This window comes from Phocoena phocoena, chromosome 10, assembly GCF_963924675.1.
Source record: "Phocoena phocoena chromosome 10, mPhoPho1.1, whole genome shotgun sequence".
Taxonomy (NCBI): domain Eukaryota; kingdom Metazoa; phylum Chordata; class Mammalia; order Artiodactyla; family Phocoenidae; genus Phocoena; species Phocoena phocoena.
The window spans coordinates 93,027,990-93,037,426 of NC_089228.1; positions in this window are offsets into that span (position 1 = coordinate 93,027,990).

The following is a 9,437-nucleotide window of genomic DNA, read 5'->3' on the forward strand; positions in this document are numbered from 1 at the left end:
GTGAATGAGAAATGAAAAATTTTGCCCAACGGCTTCTTACTGGGTTCTCTTACACGAAGGATTCTTAATTTAACTGATTTCCTCTTCCTAATTAGATTTAGCAATTAGGGTTGCCCATTAACCTAGAATTTTCCTGTAAGAGTCTCATCCTCCATCATGTCTGCCTGCCTCACAGCACTACAGCCGTACAATCGCAGTTAAATCCGCATCTCCTCTTCAAAGCAGAGGAGATATACATAGCCAGATCCTGGTGGCTGGCTCTTGAATCCAGCTGGATTCGAGAATCATGTGCAAAGCACTTTGCCAGCCACTCTGAGGTGATGGAAAGATGAGGGCAATCTGGGATTTCTAGGCTCCCATGAGTCACTCACTTATTAATTTTAAAAATGTTTATTGAGTACCTACTATCTGTTAAGCACTGTTCAGACAACGGGGATACAGCAATAAACAAAGCAGACAAAGTCCCTGTACTTTATGCAGACAATAAAGAAATAAATAAGTAAATATATAGTATGCTAGATAACGGTCAGTACAAAGGAGTAACTACTATAATCCAGGGATATGCATTAAAATGCAAACAAAAACCCTCTGATGCTGTGTTGGTGCACAGTGCTCTCAGTTATAATGGAAGAAGAAATTCATTTTGACAGAGAAGGGAAGATTCGTGGAAGAATTTGTGCAAGTGGGGAGATTTAAGCTGGAGCCTGAAGAAAGTTTAGGTCAGGTGAATACAGCCACGATGCAAAGAGGCAAGAAAAAAAAGCTCTCCAGGCATTAGGAAACATTTCAGCAAAGGTCCAGGAGTGCGAAGAGAGGGGATGCAAACCACATTCAGAAGAGCTGAATAGTTTACTCCAGTCTCAGCACTGGTGGGATAACAGGTGGAACAAAAACCCAGTCTAAAAAGGTATGTAGAGGCTAAGTGATGAAGGATTTTGACTTTCAAGGAGTATGGGTTGAGCTCTGCTAGCAGTGGCAAGTGCCCTGAGCAGATGTGTTTACAGGCAGCAATGTGTCAAACAGTAATATGTCAGCTGGATGCCTTGTCAAGAGGTACCTGGGGCGGTGCTGGCCCTGGTGGCTGACACCCAGTAGCACAGAGATAAGCAGTCTTTGGTTTTCCTTAAACAAGGGCATTATCTTATGACTCAGATGATTCAGGATAGCAAGCTAGACATTTACATTCAAATATGATCTTTCCTTCATTTCTAAGCCACTGATATTCAAGTTCAAGGGCAGTAAACTGAGGCCCTGACATTCACTTTCTCCCTTTTACAGTATAGTTGAGCAACTTGTGAGCTGAAAAGCTGAGATCTACTGATAACCCAATGATTTCTTGCATCAAGCCTCAGTGAAGGCTTCCATTAACAGATGTGGCTTGCATCGTCTCTTGACAAACTGCATATACAGTCAGCTCTCTGTATCTGTGGGTTCCATTTTCTAATACTCAACCATGAATCAAAAACATTTGAAAAAACAAAATTCCAAAAAGCTCCAAAAAGCAAAACTGAAATTTGTTGCATGGTGACAACTATTTACATGGCAGCTACATTGTATTAGGTACTACAGGTAATCTAGAGATGATTTAAAGTATACGGGAGGACACGCCTAGGTTATATGCAAATACCACACCATTTTATATAAGGAACGTGAGCATCTGCAGATTCTGGAATCTGTGAAGGGCCCTGGAGCCAAATCCTATGGATACCGAGGGATGACTGTTGATGGTCAGAGACATACAGTAAGGAATGAATTCTACCATCGTCACTCTCCTGACATTGCACTTTACCCTCGTGGTTCATAAGTAATAAACAGCCCTAAAGAGAAGAGAAGGAACAAATACTTTCATTTCATGAGTTTATTTCACGATCAGCCCCCCGCTGACTCTCCTTTGCTAACTCAGCCAACAAAGATATTTGGTTCACCTGAGTTTAAAGAAAAATATTTTCCATTCCTCTGTTCTTTCTTCCTCCGTATTTTCCTTCCTTATATTTATTAGGCTCATTTTCTTGTTTCCTCTCTTTGTTGCTGCTTACGGTGTCTGGGAAGGAAGAACAGAGATGCCTTGCATGGGGGGTTTGGGACATTTTTGCCACACTGTGTATATATAATGTGAGTCCTTTCCTATCTTTCCTCAATGTCTTGAGCGAAGTATCCATTTCTCAAGAACGCTTTGTGGAGTTGGCTCTAGTATGCTGGCCTTTTTCCTGGTGGGTGTGGGCCTGGAACAGGGGCTGCCCTCCGAGCATCCACCGTGCTGGTTACAGAAAGAGGATGCAGTGCACACACATTCTCCACTCCAACTCGAAGGCCTAACCAGCCCAGGCTCTTGTTCTCTCCTCAGGGATTACTGGTGGTAACATGAAGCCAGCTGAGCTGGGCTGGCGAAGAAATGGGTATTAACGATGATACTTTGAAAATGCACAAGCTAGCCAAGATGTAAGTCCTTCAGTTGTTTTCAACAATCCTTTCAGTCGGTCAAAAACACAGCGCTGGACATCCCAGACTCCTAATCCCATCCCCTAATCTACCTGTATACCTTGTTTGTTTAAGGTTTTTTTTCCCCCCTAGTAAACACATGATGATTTAAAAAATTGCTTCATGTGGTGGAGCTGGGCTGTTTCAAAGCAGAAGTATAAGAACCACGAATAGTGAGGATTCTGGCAATCAACAGCTGTGCCCTCAAACTCAAGGGGGTGGAAAAAACTTGGGCTACCATGCTCATTAAAACAAACAAACAAAGAAGCAAAACCAGTTATTTGCCATTAAGTCCCTTCAGACGTTCTGGGTGAGACCATCTGAGGCCCTGTGTGACTCTGCCGCCACGTTGGATGGGGCCTCAGAACCCCACTGGCCCGTATCTGTGAATTAATCCCAGTGTGGGTGTCAGGGATGGGGGCTTCCTACACCACACCAAGCAATTCTCAGATATCAGCAGGGTGTCGTGAAATTCAACTCAGTTCTAACACCATCTACACGGAGACTGCATCAGATTCCATGGGGTAAGGGTTCTGTCCCGCAAGACTGCTCCCTCCCAACTTCTGAGGTAAATCGAAAGCCCAGGTTGTTACCTGCGCTTCTGACTGGCTATAAACCAGAGGTTCCCATAGCCCCCTCCTCAGTTTTGATTAATTTGCTAGAGCGGCTCATAGAACTCTGACATTTCACTTACTAGATCACCAGTTCATTATAAAAAACAAAAACCCCAGGAGCAGCCAGATGGAAGAGATGCTTAGGGCAAGGTGTGTGGGAAAGGGTGCCGAGCTTCCATGCCCTCTCTAGGCGCCCCCAAGTCTCCACATGTTCACCAACCAGCTCTCTGAACCCTCTCCTTCTGGGTTTTATGGAGGCTTCATTACATAAGCATGATTGATTAATTCACTGGCTATTGGTGATTGATTCAAGCTCCAGACTCTCTCCCCTTTCCAGAGGCTGGGGGATGGGACTGAGACTTCTGACCCTCTAATCTCATGGATGGGGACCCTGGCAAGGTGAGGTCCAAAAGTTACCTCATTAACATAACCGAAGACATATTTATTGCTCTCATCACTAAGGAAATGCCAAGGGTTTTAGGAGCTCTGTGCCAGAAATGGTGACAAAGACCAAATATATATTTTTATTATGAATCACATCACAATGGACTGCTGGCTCTCTGTCTTTCTAGCTCCGTGACCTTTAGAAGTCACTTCATCTTTCTGTGCCTCAAGTTGTCACCTATAAACGAGGCCAAAGAGTACCTACTTCACAGACACATTGTGAGGATGAAACGAGTTGATTCCCGTCAAGCCGTTAGAATGGTCTAGCCTCTGGTGCTGGACCTCTGTTGACATCCATGCTAAGGGACCCTACCAAAGAGTATTAAGTAGTACTGTGTATAAATTTAGGTTAAATACCAGAGGGGAGAGGGGAAGCTTGGTGGCTTCTCTAAAGGAAAAAGAACTTTCAAACGTCAGGATGATATGAAGAAGGAAAAGCTTTCCAGAATCAATTACTGAAAAATGAGGGCGGGGTTCATGGCTCCCACAGACTAGAGTGTAGGGTACCCCTTACACTTTCCCCTGCAAAGAGTCAGAAAGCAGAAGAGGGGGCACTGAGAAAGATTTGTAATTCTGCTTTAAGGTTCCTTTTCCAGTATAATGGGTTATTTGTATACACTTGCTCTTGGTAGAACCTACATAATACCTAAAACCCAGTAAGGTCACGGTTATACACATGCAGAGACTTGGGCTTGAACAGATAACCTGAGTGCCATTTAGAAGGCACTGCCTGACCCCGGGAGTGTCATGCACACCCCCCAGTGATAGTCAGGAGTGGCCTTTGAAGCAGCTTAGAAATGGTAGTTCCCCTACCTAGGAGTACTAGGTAGAACCCCCTAACTCTCTCCACATACACTCTCCCGGCCCGTATCAGCGGCGGCCTCCAGTTTTGAACACAAAGGACATTTCCTCCATGAAATCATTGTATAAAGCTGGCCTCTTTCTGTTATGAATAATCATGAAGTTGGGGGTGAAGGAGAAAGGCAACTCCACATTTGAAGCTACAAAAAGCCTGTGATTCATTTTTAGTCTCTTTATTATGCAGCCTAGTCTCAGTTAGATAATTTGCAGCAAAGTTCTGCCCTGGAGCAAGTTTCCTCAGTCATGTTAAATTCATGGGGAAAATCCTCCCAGGATTTAGAACTGAAAAATAGACAGCTTTAATAACAGAAACGTTGATGTAAAGAGCGGAGAAAGGCAGTATGTTCTAACCATTTAGGGAAAAAATGGGTAAGATGTTACTAATAAGCCCTGCTATATTTTTATCCTACCATTTTCTTCATCTGAAGGAATATTGACATGAGCTTTTAAACTCTGAATGATTATCTGACAGCTTCTATCTTTAGGACAAATTATCAGCAAGGGTTTTATTTCGCTATTACCTTTACTCAAAACTCAGAGGACACATGCTTACCGGAGCCCAGATGAGGAAATGAAATCTACAGACAAGAGTGCCATAAACAGAACAGCAGAACCCAGCTACTTCGAGGTTGCCTTGGTGGACATTGTCCTTCTTCTTGAGTGTGGCTGGGATAGAGATGAATAGGGCCCACAGCACGCTCCTGGATGTAGTCCCAACCTAACTTCCCAGCCGCATCTCTCACCATTCCCTCCAACCACAGAGCCTATATTCCAGTTACACCAAACTACCCACTGGTCCCAAATATGCTGCATGTTTGAACACTCTCCTTCCGCCCACATCTCCTACCTGGGCAAGTTTCAACTCATCTTTTAAGAGTCATCTGCAATGTGACTTTCTTCCAGAAATCTTTTCAACCCTAAGCAAAGTTAGTGGCATCTTATTCTGCTCTTCCATAGTTCCCGGTACCTGCTTCATTATGGAGCGTAGTGCACCGGAAATCTTAGTTTACAGTGTCAGTTCCCCCTGTGATCCTGAAAGGGCAGGGACTTCACCTAGGATATCCGAACCCTCCAGTCCAGTGTTTCTCAACAGCAGCAATATTGACATTTGGGGCCAGAAAATTTCTTGGTGTGAGGGCTGTTCTGTGTATGGTAGGATGTTTAGCATCATCCCTGGTCTCTAGCCACTAAATGCCAGTAGCACACCATCCTCGGTGTGATGATAAAGAACCATCTTCAGACATGGCCCAGTGCCTCCTGGGGAGAAAATCAGCCCGGATGGGAACTACAGCTCTAGCCCTAACAGAGAGCCTGATATATACCAGGTGCTTAATATATATTAGCTGAGTTAATAAATCAATGTCCAAGTTAATGAATAAAAACCGAATGAACCAGGCTTCCCTGGTGGCGCAGTCGTTGAGAGTCCGCCTGCCGATGCAGGGGACACGGGTTCGTGCCCCGGTCCGGGAAGATCCCACATGCCGCGGAGTGGCTGGGCCCGTGAGCCATGGCCGCTGAGCCTGCACGTCCAGAGCCTGTGCTCCGCAACAGGAGAGGCCACGACAGTGAGAGGCCCGCGTACCACAAAAAAACAAAACAAAACCGAATGAACCACAGATAAAGAAAGATCTTACTGTATCTTTCACACACTCACCAAACTTAGGATCTTTGTTCCAGAAGTCTCTTTATGACTTGGTTCTACTTTCTTCCTATTTTATCACCCTTTGTCCCTCACCTGCAGGCTCTTCCACATCCTCTGCTTTGTTTTCCTTCCCGCCAATCCAAATTCTGTACTGAATGCAAGGCAAAGAACAACTTACCTACTTCAGAAAGCCTTCCCCAAATGCACCCAATCCACAGTGACTTCTTCACATTCTTTAAACATTTATGAAAAGTTTTAAGCATATATACATATATACATACATGTATGTGCAATACTATTGGTCTTAGAACTATCATCTTTTTGTTTCACACGTGTATAGGAGTTTTCTTCTCAACGGGAGGAATCGCTCCTTGATAGAAGGCTTGCTTATGCTTTTGAGATTTTGCTTCCCCTCAGCATTAGCACAAGTTTATGAACAACAGATGTTTAGTTTTTGCTTGAAGTGTATTTTCTGCCATAAGCATCTGGCAGGTGTGTTAAATCTGTGTAATTGGTGTGGTCTTGACATAGTTTTTAAAAGGCATAGGGCTAACTCTTTAACATCTTGCAGTTTTTAAACAAACTCATTTCAAGGAGATTCTGCAAATATGAATAAAAGTAATTTGCAATGTTATAGGATTTCTGTGAGAAGGCAGTAAATATGATAAGCAATGAGAAAGGCAAAAATAGCTGCATCTGGTCTTAAATTCTGACTGCGCTCAAACTCCACGTAGGCTTCGTTTTCCACTGCTTGGTAAAACTATCTTAAAAACATTGGCTTCCTGGTTTATTCTGAGCTCTCTCAGCGCCAAAGCATCCGTTGCACATCCTGCTTCAGGCTTACTTGTGGTGACTCATACGTGCACTCTCCCAAGGCGTGTTTGGAAATTTGCTCTAACTTCTGGGCTATAGGGCATTTCTTTCTCACGTTTTTCTTGGAAGAGTTCATGCTTTGCCCAAGAGTAGTCACCCGTGGGGATTCTGATCCTCAGTGTTCAATGGCAGGGTTAAGGGGACAACCCCAGAATGTACCCACATTGCATTTGAGCTCGACATCTGCAACAGGATCAATGTAGACATATAGGGTGGGGGAAATGTCTCTAGCTTCACCACTAATTTTTGTAACCCTTAATAAAAGGATGAAAGAATGCTTTTGTTCACATCTCATGGATCGTGACTTTTGGCAGAACAGCCTCTTGAGGCTTCTGTTTCTCCAGAGTTCCAACGCTGATTCCTCTCTGCTGTACCTTTTGATTCACCCTCTCCACGGCCCCCTCCTCTATGCCTACCGAGTCCCCCCACTTAAAATGCAAAACACAAACGCTTCTCTTGAGCCCGCCTCCTCCTACGGTACCATCTTGACTTACTCCACCTTGTCACCAATACATGTCAGCCCCCCTTTATCACTTTCATGTCCCTGTCTCACTTTCATACACAGCTCACTACAATCTGGCAACCTTGGAGTATGCCCGCAATCTCAAAATACACCCACTCTTTCTTGGAACTTGGGACCACCTGATATTGCCACATTCATACGGCCTTTTCTGGCCCTCCAGCTCCTTGATTCTGCTGGCCTGCCTGTTTGGACGGAGTGGACGCGCCCGTTTGAAGTTGTCTCCGGGCTTGGCTCTCAGTCCCTTGACTTTTCCTCGTCCCTTTGTCTTTCTCAGACTCCTTCCTATTCTCACCGTCCACCTTAGGTCTAGGTCATTTCAGGGTTCCATCTTCAGCTTTATTCACTTCCCCCCTTAATGCTCTCCCTATGATGACTTCTTACACTGTCATGTCTTCAAATATCAATTAAATGTAATGGCCACTAAATGCTTCTCTTTACCTTTTCCATCCTCTGTAAGTTCCAGCCCAAGTTTTCAACAGACCCCAGGTTTGCCAGTCATCAAGCATCTCAAATGCATCATGTTCAAAACCAGATTCGATTCCCTTCCTACCCCCATGGCTTGCTCCCCTGTTTGTCCCTCTGTTAACGACTATTTGTTCCAAGATATAAGCAGAATTGGTGTGTGACTCCGTCTCACTAAATACTGCTCATACTTCCGAAGGCTCTTGATCTGTTTCATTTTCATGTCGAAAGATGATCAAAACTGAGTTCTTGCCTCTGTTCTCTTCCTGCTCTTGTGTATGCTTTCCTCTGTGGTTCTCTGTGTTCCCTGTGCAAGAAACCAGATCTGATTGCCACTCTCCCATCCCCAAAGTTCCTGGTTCTGAAGGCAGTGGAGAACCAAGTCCAAGTGAAGCCTGGAATTCAAGGTCGCTCACCACGGTAACTCTAACCACGTTCCCTTCAGAACTTCATTTCTTACCACTTCATTGACCACAGGGGGAGGGGCCAGCCTCCCAAACTGCGTTCTAACCCTGTATGCACCATATACTTTCTTTTCCACCTGGTAAAATTCAACTAGAATGTTAAGGCTCAGCTCAAAGGGTCTTTGTGAAGCACCCTTACCCTTGGCTCTTAAGGAGAATTAACCATCACCTTCTGTGCCTACACAGCACTTTTCTTTTAGCTCTCCTAAGTCACCTTGTAATACAGTAGTTTTCATGTTAGTCACTGAGCTTGAGGAGTCCATGGTGTAGTGGGGTGAACAATACCTTATCCATTTGTTGGCCTGTCATCCATCCATCCATTACTCTGGCCAGCATTTTGAGACTACCACATTTAAGATCCCCTCCAGTGTTAATATTCTATCATTTTGAATATTATTTAATTTCTATATAGAGAGAAAATAGTGTAAATTACAGGTTTATGTACATGACATGGGCATACTGTATCATTTGTGTCTTGATCATTATTAAATTTCCAGTGCTCAATAATAACTTAGCAGGTGCTCAATAAATGTGCTGATTGAATAAATAAGTTAGTTCCTAGAAATTGATGGGAGGTTGACTTAGGAATAGGAATAGTGGAAAACAAATCTTGTTTTTCTCAATTTTTAAAAAGTTGTTTGCTTGAAATCATTGCACTTTTACCGAACTGAACCTCTGTAGCAGCTGAAATTACTTGACTGTGACAGACAGTTCTGAGTTACATATATTATGTGCACTGTTCTCTACTCCACAAAGTATTTCCTGAGCAACACAAGTGAGCACACTCAGGGCAGCGAGGTCCCAGCAGCAGCAGCAGGCTAGCCGCCCTATAGAATGCAGCCCTAGAGTCTGTGGGCTTGAGGCCATCTCTGCTGGGACCCAGCCCGGCACTCACCTGTCCTGACCATGCAACGCACTAGCGGCATCACCTGGGTTGAGAGTTTTAACTTCCAACTTCGCCATTCCCTTCCTTCTCCAATACTTTACAGTCCTTTAACCAATTGTTACTTTTCGTCTGCTTGTGTATATTACCCTATTTTCACCTGCATTCCAATCCTATAAACCAGAAAACATAG